Source organism: Prosopis cineraria, unplaced genomic scaffold (assembly GCF_029017545.1).
Source record: "Prosopis cineraria cultivar Desert tree isolate PC_DT_omini unplaced genomic scaffold, ASM2901754v1 PC5, whole genome shotgun sequence".
Classification (NCBI taxonomy): domain Eukaryota; kingdom Viridiplantae; phylum Streptophyta; class Magnoliopsida; order Fabales; family Fabaceae; genus Prosopis; species Prosopis cineraria.
In genome coordinates, this window is record NW_026555336.1 from 34,376,818 (window position 1) to 34,387,998 (window position 11,181).

Below are 11,181 nucleotides of genomic sequence, written 5' to 3' on the forward strand. Positions count from 1 at the left end.
AATTCAATATGGCTTTCCCACTGTCCGATGGGCATTTTCAATGCAAGGCTGAGACATGTAACAAGTACCTTTGGTGGACTAGAGTTCAATGCATAACCATGTCTTTGAAATGTGGTTAAATGATCATGCAAACCTTAACGTAGCCTCAAGTATAAAACTACACTGTTTGCTCAAGCATGGTACAATTTCAAATCTATCAAGGACCTGCAAGTCTGTTGAGTCCAACGAGCCTCACTAGTCAGATGGAGTTTATAAGTGTAAAAGACTTTCTCAACCGATAAACTAACATCTTGAAATTGGCTCTCCCATTTGGATTTGTGTTCATAATTTTGGTGCTTTCATTAAAAGACTGATATCACAGAAAGAAATCAGCTTTCAAATGAGGTCGCCATTATTATGGCTCCCACCAGGGTACCTCACAAGTAAAGTGAAATTTATAAATTTAAAAGGCTCTCCCTCTTAACAAGGTAATCTTTGGATATGAACTCTCCCTTTAAACCTATAATCTTAACAAAGCCATGAAGTCAACAAATAAAAGCTACCTAAAAGCTGAAACTAGCATGATTAATTAATCGGCAGTGATTTTTACTTCCCGTCTGAAGTGCCACGTGAGCAAATATTCATGAGGATATATTTAGCACTCCTCTCCACAAGCAGACATTATATATGTAACAATCATGTATTTCAATTTCCAAGCTCGTGGTTTCCACTTCATGCTACAAAAGTGGGGTTCTATTTTAAAACAAAATGACATGCCAAGTAAAACACAACAATGCTGCATGTAAGATATACACCTCCCTGCGGAGCTATTGAGAAAGCCGCAAAAGAGCGATTTCTAAAGGCAATGCATGCAAAATGCAACCATCAATACGAACATTTTAAATGATCCCCGTGGAAATGCTGGAAGTTGCGTTGATCTTCAGTGAGCACTCAGGGATATAGGTAACACCTGCTAGACCAGAATGCAACCATTAGTTCCCGATAAATATTAGGATTCGCAATTTCATCAGCAGCCGCAGTCACAGAAGGCATCAAAACTGTTTCTGATGAGTGATGAGGATACATAATGAAAAAAACAAAGAAAGGACGTGAAAAATATATTTCAGGATGCATGCTTTACACAAATAATAACCTAGAATTATCATTTTGGAAATAAATGAATAGTTCCAGTTTGCCAAGAAATGGCAAAAGTTAAAAAAGCCTGCAACTGAACAATGAATATTGCTGTAGTTTAGATGCAACGTAGCTGTTATTTCCCCATGGAAATTTTCAAAATAATTATGACAATTTTAAAGAGCGGGAACAAATCTTTACCTAGCAGTTCATATTCCCATAAAACAACAAGTCTTATCCCGTTAGGTGGGGTCGGCCACATGGATTGTACAACACCACTGTGCTCTATCATTTACCAATCTTTTAGGAATATTGTTAATTAAAAAGTCCCATTCAACAACTTTTATAAATGTTCTCTTTGGCCTCCTCTACCTCTTTTAATAGTGCTTAAAATTATTCATTCCACTCTCTTTACTAGTATTTCCTGCAATCTTCTTTATATATGTCCAAATCATGTTAAATGATTTTATACCATTTTCCACCCAATAGGTGCTACGCTCGTATATGCTCATTTCGAATTTTATCTTTACATGTATGCCCACACATCCATCTCAATATTCTCATTTGAGTCATTTCTACTAGCAACTTTATACTCTTGTTTCGTCAAAGCCCAATGAACATTCTCATTCTCTTTTATTCCCATAAAAGAACAATCACCAAAAATTTCTATAGACATGACCCCAAGCATTTAGTTATGAAAAAATACAGCAAAACAGATAGAAATCATACCTTTCTCTCCTTGATATCAATTTGTAAAGTGTCAAGTGTAATTATGCCATCAGTCAACGGAAGTAGCTCAAGCTTGATGGTGGCAGTAGATTGAGATGGAACACATCTGACATGATCCCACAAATGATTGGAATCAGTTTTCAGTTTAAACAAAATAAACAGAAATAAAAATAACGATATGATATTGATATGTTACCCAAGTGGAACTCTACTCTGTAGCCATAGATGAGTACAACTCATGCCAGAACTCGGAATAACATCATCACCAACAGAAACTGTCCGAGGCCCATCATTACTTTGTTTATGATTTTCTTTTACTGTAGAAGTGAAGCCCTGACCCTGGATGGCACCAGCATGCCTCTCACCATTTATTCTTCCTAAACATCTGCAAAACCAATAAAAGGACTCATTGGTGTATCAGGTGAACTCAGAGACACCACTGACGGGGGTGACGTAATGAGGCTGGAGCAAGCACAGTCAAAGTAAGATCCTCAGATGTCAATTTGATGCTCGAAGAGTTAAGACCTGACAAAATTGAAAGCCATGAGGTTAGAGCTAAACGCAATTGCCAACAAAGGTACAAAAGTTGTTGAAAATAAAACATTAAACACAACCAGATGTGGGCATATTTCCAGATCTGGCGTGTGACCCTCCTCTTAATGAAGTAATATTCAGTGCTCTGTCAACTCAGATTTACTTGCAAAAGTAATTGTCATTTATGTCCACATATAATTAAAGCAAGCATGACATCTCATACAAAGCCAATAATTTGAGACCTGCATTGGCCGAAAAAGGGCTCAAACAGACCTGCACAGGAAATTGGGAATTTCTTTCATCAGGTGCAGGAAACTGTCCTGACATATCAGATGCAACAGAGATCAAAACATCCCTTGAGGTACGTGGTCGCCAGCTAGTTGGCTGCTTAAAGAACAATCTGGATGCTAGATGATCACAGAAAAAACAACAAATTAAAACCTCAACATTCATTCAATAACATAAGAAACAAAGTGGAAATCAAGCCTACCTGTAAAATTGCATCGACATGAAACCATGATTGCATACTGATCATCAGTTGAAGCAATCTTCCTTCTGTCAGCGCTCCTAGAGGAAAGACCAAAGTTTGATGCGGTGTTTCCAGATTGCAGTTTTGACAATTGAGAACTTCTTTCACCAAGAACCTTGAGATCCTTCCACATAGAAGTTGCTGGCTTAAGGATGAAAGAATGCTCTTCACCTCTCCTGCAATTGGAAGCTTCTAATGAGATACAAGAAAATTAAAGCTATATATAAACGCGCCAAATACTGGGGTCTCTTGCCTCTCTTTTTCTTGACAGCTGACCAGATTGATTTAAACGCACAACAGATACAAATTCAAACATTCAATCACAAATCAGAACAACTAATTACCATTAAATCACAAATCAATGGTCTTATTAGACATTTATGACAGTCTATCCCTTATTCTGGACCATAACAAATGCAAATGCCTAAACCCAGCATCACCGTTCGGAGTCTATATTATTAAGAATTACTTGACCCTATACTCTAAACTTCTTATCATGTTTTACCCACCCAACTAGTTCACTCATATAGTGCATAGTTCAAGGTGCAGTAGGTAGACAATCAATCTGAACTCAAATTTTATGACCACCGAAATAGCTTTGTATCAGCTTTTTAATGAAAAACTACAGCTAAGCAAGTCTTATTATACAAATGTCTCAATGAGTAAATTCAATGATAATTATGCATTATTTTCAAGAGTGGGGGATTTGGAAGAAAAATCGCAGTTTAAAATTTTTGTGACAAAACCAACCTTGATTGACAGCTGATAGGTATTAAAACTTCCAAAAATGCCAATAAAAGGAAAATACACACGCACACACCCTCTTTGTTGTTGCCAGATTCATGCTATTACTCCCACTCTTGTGCTCCCCAATAGATCTAATATTGAGATTATACAAAAAATTAATCTAATAATCTTTTAAAAATTATATTAAAAAAATATAATGAATAATATATGATATTTGTTCAGTAAATTTAGTGAAAAATGTTGAATTTTCTAAAATAAAAATAAATATTAATTGCAATATAACTATTATATATGTTAAAAAAACTAGAGAGATGGGGGGAAAAGCTTAAAATGGTTAAGGGCATAGTATCTAGACATTCACAAGAATTGTTACCTGAGGGCTAGATTTGGTAAGAAATGATCGTTTCCAGCTTCAATACAAGCAATGGGTAATGATGCAGGTGGTCCGCTTTTAGAAGCCTCCTCAAAAACAATTGTTATGGCATCTATAAATATGACAATATCTGAAGCATGTGCAGGAGCAACATTCTGAAAAACAACTTTAGTAATATTAATCAAAACAAAACTTGGAAAGCAACATGATAATATCAACAAAGAACATGACTTAAAGAAAAAAGAAATTTGTCACGATTTAAATTACAACCTTTATTTGAACACAAAGAAGATCCTCTGAATTGCAGTCAGCAGCGAAAGAATGGATTTCTACAGGTTGTATTATTTCAATTTTCCGTCTCCACCTTTTTCCAGGTGTATAGATGCCTTCTAATCCACAACAAACAGAAAATCTTTCTTGATCCAGTGAGACGCCTCGAAAAGATAAAAGATCTTCAACCCCAGCCTTTTTTCTTAATAACTTCTGTGATGAGACTAGATCCCAATCTTCATGGTCTGAGCTTGGCGTAGGACTAGGTACTTTAATAGTAGGAGGAGGAGGTGATGGGGTTGTATTTTGGGGTGGTGACGACATGGAGTAACTTCTGAAATTGCCAAAGGAGAATAATTGAGAGCCAGGGGATGATGAAAAATTGGATCTCTGAGAGGTGCTACCTATTCCTGAATTTGAAGTTAAGTGAGAAGGAGATAGTGCGGGGGTAGGAGGGGAAAGAGTATTATCCAGTGGTAGTAGCCATTTTAACAGTTCTCCACATGGATCCTGATTGTTATTTAAAAAATAGCCTTGGTTCTGAGAAGATAGGTTTTTCTCCTGATACTTCTCAAATTGAAGAATTTCTATACAAGGGTCTCTAAGGAAATCAACACCAACATTAACCTGTAATAGTACCTGCATCCTTCCAAAAAGGAAAATACAGTCAGATCAGTAATCAGAATAAAACAACCAAGGCATAAATAAAAGGATTTTTGTATTGAAGATTATGCAAGTGTTAAAGAACAAGTCTTATAATAGAGATCTGAGGCACTAAAAAGGAAAAGTAGACACTGCTGCGTGTGCGTGTGTGTGTGTCAAAAGTAAAAGATGTCAGCAATTGCGTGATGGTGTGTTTGGCTATATTTATGCTCATTTCCTTTTTATTCCTTAGATTTGGCTGTTAAGTTAGTCATCATATCTTTCTGTTTTCAATTCAATTTATCTTGCCACTATTATCAAGTAAATGGATTCATTTGATTAGCTGAGTCTATGGGGTTTCACGAATAACTTCTTTAGCTTGAGTTCCTAGTTATGTATTTTGAACTCAAAGGAACGAGACAGTAAATCAGAGGGCATTGAACTCAGATTTTTCTATCAGAGCTAAAACCATCCCTCAATCAGGTTCTGCCAAATACTTTGAATTCAACTTGCTTGGAGACCTCAGATACTTCTTATGAGCGGAAATATGCATTGAATTTTCCAAAAAGAAACACGAATGTTGGGTTGTAATTTGTAAACCAGCAGAGACCCCTACAGAGATCACCAAATATTTAGGGTTTAAAAAGCATAGCTCCCTTGTCGATATGGAGAGATATCAAAGGTTAGTTGGAAAACTCATCTGTCTTTTCCATGCCAGGCTTGACATAAGTCCCTTTGCAGATGATGTTAGAAATTACATAAATGAACATATGAAAGAGCACATGGAAGTCCTGTACAAAATCTGAGGGCTTATCGGTTTAAGAGGTAAAGGGATTCTTTCCTTTCTTTTTTCAATTTCTACTATATTGTAGTTAACTGATCATTACTCAAACTGTTTCTATATCTTTTTATTGTTTTTTCCACTGTAAACAAAAGGCTTTTTCTCCCCAATACTTGGGGAAAGTAAGGATTTCTTGAAAAGCTCGTGAAGGTCTCACGTGATACCATGACCGTCATTCCCATTGTGAAAATTCAGTTCATCATGACAGAACTATGCATGTGGAATCAGACCAGCATTTTATCAAAGAGAAACACCATTCTAAGGCTCTAGAATTAAATCATACTCCCACTCAATTTCAAGTTGCTAAACAATTAACAACACGAGTGACATTTGAAGGCTTAAGAGGCAAGCTAAGAATGAGGAACACTCAATCAACAACTAGAAGAGGAGTGTTTGTAGTCATGCAACTGTGGTTATGGTAGAGCTTGTGCTTATTTCCTGTTTATTCATGTTTCATACAATTTGCCTGTTAAATTAGTCGTTGCACCGTACTGTTTTTATTTCATTTATCTCACCGCTATTAACAACAACAATAACAAGTCTTATCCCACTAAATGGGGTCAACTACATGAATCGCACAATGCTATTGTGCTCTATTCTCAACCAAACTGTAAGGAATTTGGTTAATTAAAAGGTCTCATTTAACAACTTGCATAAGTGTTCTCTTCGGTCGTCTTCTACACCTCTTTACTGGGTTTAAGATTATTCATTTCACTCTCCTCATCAATGCCTCCCTTGACCTTCTCTCCACTATTACCATATATACAAATTCATTCTATCAGATATTTCTATAGGAGTTAACAGCTCACTTCATAGACTGAGTCCTATTTATGTATTTCAGACTCTATGGAACAAGAAAATGAATCATAGAACCAATCGTTTTTTCTATGATAAGACATTTTCTAGCAATCTCATCAATGATGACACTTAACGGCACATTTCCTTATAGCAGATACAAGTATGAAATTGATATGAGATGCTCAAGAGGAAGACTGCAGGGTATCATAACACGGTTACCAGCTGAAACAAAGAAAAACATACTAGAAAGTCATCAGAATATTCTCCATTCCACTAACAAGATAAACGAGTAAATTGGATTGCACATATTGGTACTCTGTAAACTATTTCAGGTCAAATATAATTAAAGGGAACTGTAAATACACAGCAGTAGAATCAGTTAGGCACTAAACTATAATTGCATTATTTCCCCCAATTATGTTTGTTCAAGAAGGCAATAAAGAAGTTAAATTCGACACACTGCTTTCACTAAAGGGAAAAATATGAAGAAAAAAAAAATAGTTTCATTCCACTGGTCAAGGTTCCCCCAGACTAAGAAAATGCACCGTCAAATTATCCAAAGTTTTATGGCACATACCAGTATGTCTCCATTAGGAAGAGCACAACACTTGACAGAACTTCTTGCCAATCCTCCAGACATATTTGCATCAAAATTTCCCCTGTCAATAACTGCACAAACAGTAGACATGCTTTCTGCACTCTCTTTGGTTCCAACTGTTAAACCCATTTGACCATTTGTTTCTGAGGAGTTGAAAGACTTTTGTGAAGAACCTTTTTTGGACCAAAGTGGCTCATCTGACTCAGTGATCCTCACAAAGAAGTGAGAATTCTCAAATTTTTTCAACAACAACGCAGTTTGTCTTCTGTGATCCTCCATCCTGAGAAGAGATTCACCAGCAGAAGCATCTTTTTGATGGTCAGTCTTTGCTGTTGGTAGGCTTTCACCCTTCTTCTCACGGCCATCAGGACTCAGTTCCCCTTGTCCAGATATTAATTTGTTTCTGTTTTCAACGCCTCCATTTTCTTTCTCAGGGCTAAGACCTATGCCATTCTTACTCATTACTGCAGCAACTTTAAATGGAGTAATAATCTCTGTATCCCAGTTGCGTGCTGACAAACATGCCACAATATGAACTTGTTCACCTAAATTACAGGTCTAAATTAGGTCTAGTCAACAATTCATGGGAGCCAGGGTACGAACCCCAGCAAGCCAAATCTGAAATTCAAACACTTAAGAAAGGAAAAATTCATACATTTAAGAAAGGAAGGATTCTATTACCAGGAAAAAGAAAGGAGCGATCAAGAGAACGCAGGGACTGTGTATCTGGCACTTGATACCAGTTTTCAGGGACTTCCTCTAGAGAGAGAGAGAGAGAATTAGATGTAACACATTAAATACACAGGTAAATCTCATCTGCACCTAGCTTAGAAAATAAAATAATTAAAAGGAGCATCTTTTTGCCAGGATAAATTATTAAATATCAACTAATATTAACAGTATTGTCCATAGCCTGTCAACCAAAACATAATAATCACCAAGCCAAGCTATGATTATAATTTTGCTCATATGCCAAGTACATCATGGACATAAATAAAAGGGAGAATTACAATTTAGTTCAGTTGTTAATGGACCTTACAATAATTAATTTCCTTGTGTAGGACTTTAATGTAATGCTCCCTAGATAAAATGAATAAAAAATATTAATTAAAGAAACTAGAAGAGAAACCATTGGCCAAGTCTTACTTTTTCTAGTAACAATTGAACTCAACAGCCTGCTTCACCTAGTACCAATTCAGCCCTATTCAGGTGCATGCATCACTGATACTACCCAAAACTGAAAAGAAACTACAGTCTCTACCTCAATCTGCCCTTCAATTTGCATAAAAATATTGCATCAGTGAATAAAACCTGAATCAAGATTTCAAATTCTGAAGAATCAAAATTTGATTTCAAATGCAATAGATCATGATGGGTACCCAAGTGGGATGGGGAACCCTATCCAAAAGTTAGCTATTGAGGTGAGAAAACCAACTTACTTATATACCTATTGAGTATCTCATACTGGTCGATGTAAGACTTGGTATCCCGAACTACCAAGTCTCTATGAATTGGCCCCCACAGAAAGCCAACATCTCGACGGTTGTCCTCCATGCCACTTAACTTGATCTCCTACCGGTCAAAACCCTCTGTGGATGGCCCTCTCCGGAACTGCCAACAGCTAGGCTCTGATACTAATTGATGAGTACCTAAATGAAATGAAGAATCCTACCCCAAAAGCTAGCTGTTGAGGTGGGAAAACTGACCTACTTAAATACCCTATTGAGTATTTCATATTACTCAATGTGAAAGTTGGTATCCGATACTATCAAATCTTCAAAACATCACTGGAATTCCTAGATGATAGATTTCCTTAAGAGAAGAATATCTCAATGATAAAGATGGTGAAAAAAAGGCCAAACTCAATATGGCCCGGTCTAAAAAGCATAAGCACAAATGTCACTTCACCCAAAGCAGGATCATGATTTCAAAACCAAAGCAGTACAGATAATTTCAATTTTCAACACTTACAAGCAGCAGAATATAACAGTAATCATACAAATCCATTAAAAGATAACAAATTCCAATCGAAGACAATATCCCCCAGCACACTTGAAAGTAGTAAGCCTTTGCAATTATTCTATTGCATCTTAAAATGTATGTATCTAATAAAAGAAAAGAACATGTTCCGCCTTTTTAAAGCCAACATGAGTTTCAATCAAAATGCAAGTTTCTCTGACTCTTAAACAGTTAAAAAAAAGGTAGATATAAATGGAGCTCTCCAGTGAATGTACTTATCAGTAAATATAAGAAACAGCACTCTGAACCACAACAATTTCAAGTGACTGCAAATTCTAGGGTATTGTGTCATGAGGAAAAGACAAGTTAGATTGCATGTAAAGACATACTGTAAGGAATGGTAATCCATCCTTCTTCATCAGAAACGTCTGAATGCTTAGCTACCCCCGGTAAATCTTCTATAGGGTTCAGAGCAGTGATAGTGCCATTTTCACCTCCAACTCCATCAGTTTCTCTATTATACTCTTCAGTTATGGAGGACTGTTTAAATGAATCCTCTGATATCAGGGTCTCCAAGGTTGATGATGCAGATGAAGACTTATGATGTATATCTGTGTGATATTTGGGAACAGATGACCGTTCCACAGTTACACTTGTTGCAGACCGCATCAAGAAATTCATGGTGACACAATAAATATCTGCAAATATAAGTGGGCAAAGCTTGTGACCATAAATGTGATAGGTTAGAAAGCTGTGGACTGACATAGAAGATTATGATTTCATTTCAGGATACATACTATGATGCATTTGAAAAATATTTGAATTGGGGGGGAATTGAATTGGATGAAGACCTACATATTAATGGGAACTCCCACAAAATCTTATCGCAATACAAACATACACTATAAAATTTCAATAGTGAACTTTCGTTGAAATAACTGCATTTGATCTCCACCCAGTGAATCATAACTTGTGGTTAAAAAGCAATTAGGATACCGCCAAAATATGAAGTTAGACATTCGACAAAACGACTGAAAGCAAATAACATGTCCGTAAACAGTTAGCGTCATCCGCAAGCCAGTCACAAGAACTAGAAAATAGGCAGTGAGACTGATCTTAAGCATTGAACAATTCATTTTTCCTAACATCATAACAGATAATCAACCAAAGCCAACACACTGTTTGCTCGGACTCAGCAGCGCCAAATTCTAAACAGCGTATCTGTGTGCTGTCGATTACAGCAAAACTAAAGGGAAATTGGATACATAGAGAGAGAGAGTGTGTGTGTGAAAACATCGGTCAGCGAAACAAATTTTACTTCGAACTGAACACCAACAAACAGTATAATGGAAAAAATCCCCCATAACTATGATTGAGGAATTGAAAACTTAAATTCGACATAATCATACTGCAGAAAAAGAAAAAAGAAAAAAGAAACTGAATTTCAAATCGAGGACCATATGCACCGGTGGCCCTCCATTGATGCAGAAAATGCAAGTGGATGCGATCTATGAGACAAAACTCTTCACCTGTTAAAGGATCGATCCGAAGAGAAGGAATTCGAGGGAGAACCACGAGGAGCAAGGAGATCCAGAGTTGAAGTAACGAGTAGAATCAGATGGCTCCCCGGAACCCGTTTTTACTCGATCTGTCAGAATTCGCTGACTGCGGTGAAAAAGGTCCTGTGTAGTCAAGTGTGGGAAAAACAGGCGTCCTTGCAAGCTGCAGTAGTTGACGATTTGGGTTCCCAGATGTTAATTAACTCGTTGGGATGTGATTTTGTATTTGGGAAAATATCAGTCAAAGATAGTTAAAATATTTATACCGGTCGAGGATAATAGGCAGTCTTGAAATTAAAAATTTTACTGTAGCCCTTAATCCTTAACAGATTTTAATATTTTATATAAAATGATCAAATTACCTCCAAAACAGAAAATAATAAAAAAAAGCCACCCCACTATCGTTAGTGTTGGCCACTGGACCATCAAAGACCTTGTTGTTGATAGGTATCTAAGCCCTTGCTACAGCCTGCAGGTAACCTAGTCACT

The 11,181-nt window shown here is 36.7% G+C and overlaps 1 pseudogene; it reads right to left on the reverse strand.

Moving 5' to 3' along the window:
• Positions 1-564: 564 nt before the first annotated feature.
• On the reverse strand, positions 565-10,895 carry LOC129311358 (uncharacterized; annotated as a pseudogene).
• Between the last annotated feature and the right edge of the window lie 286 nt (positions 10,896-11,181).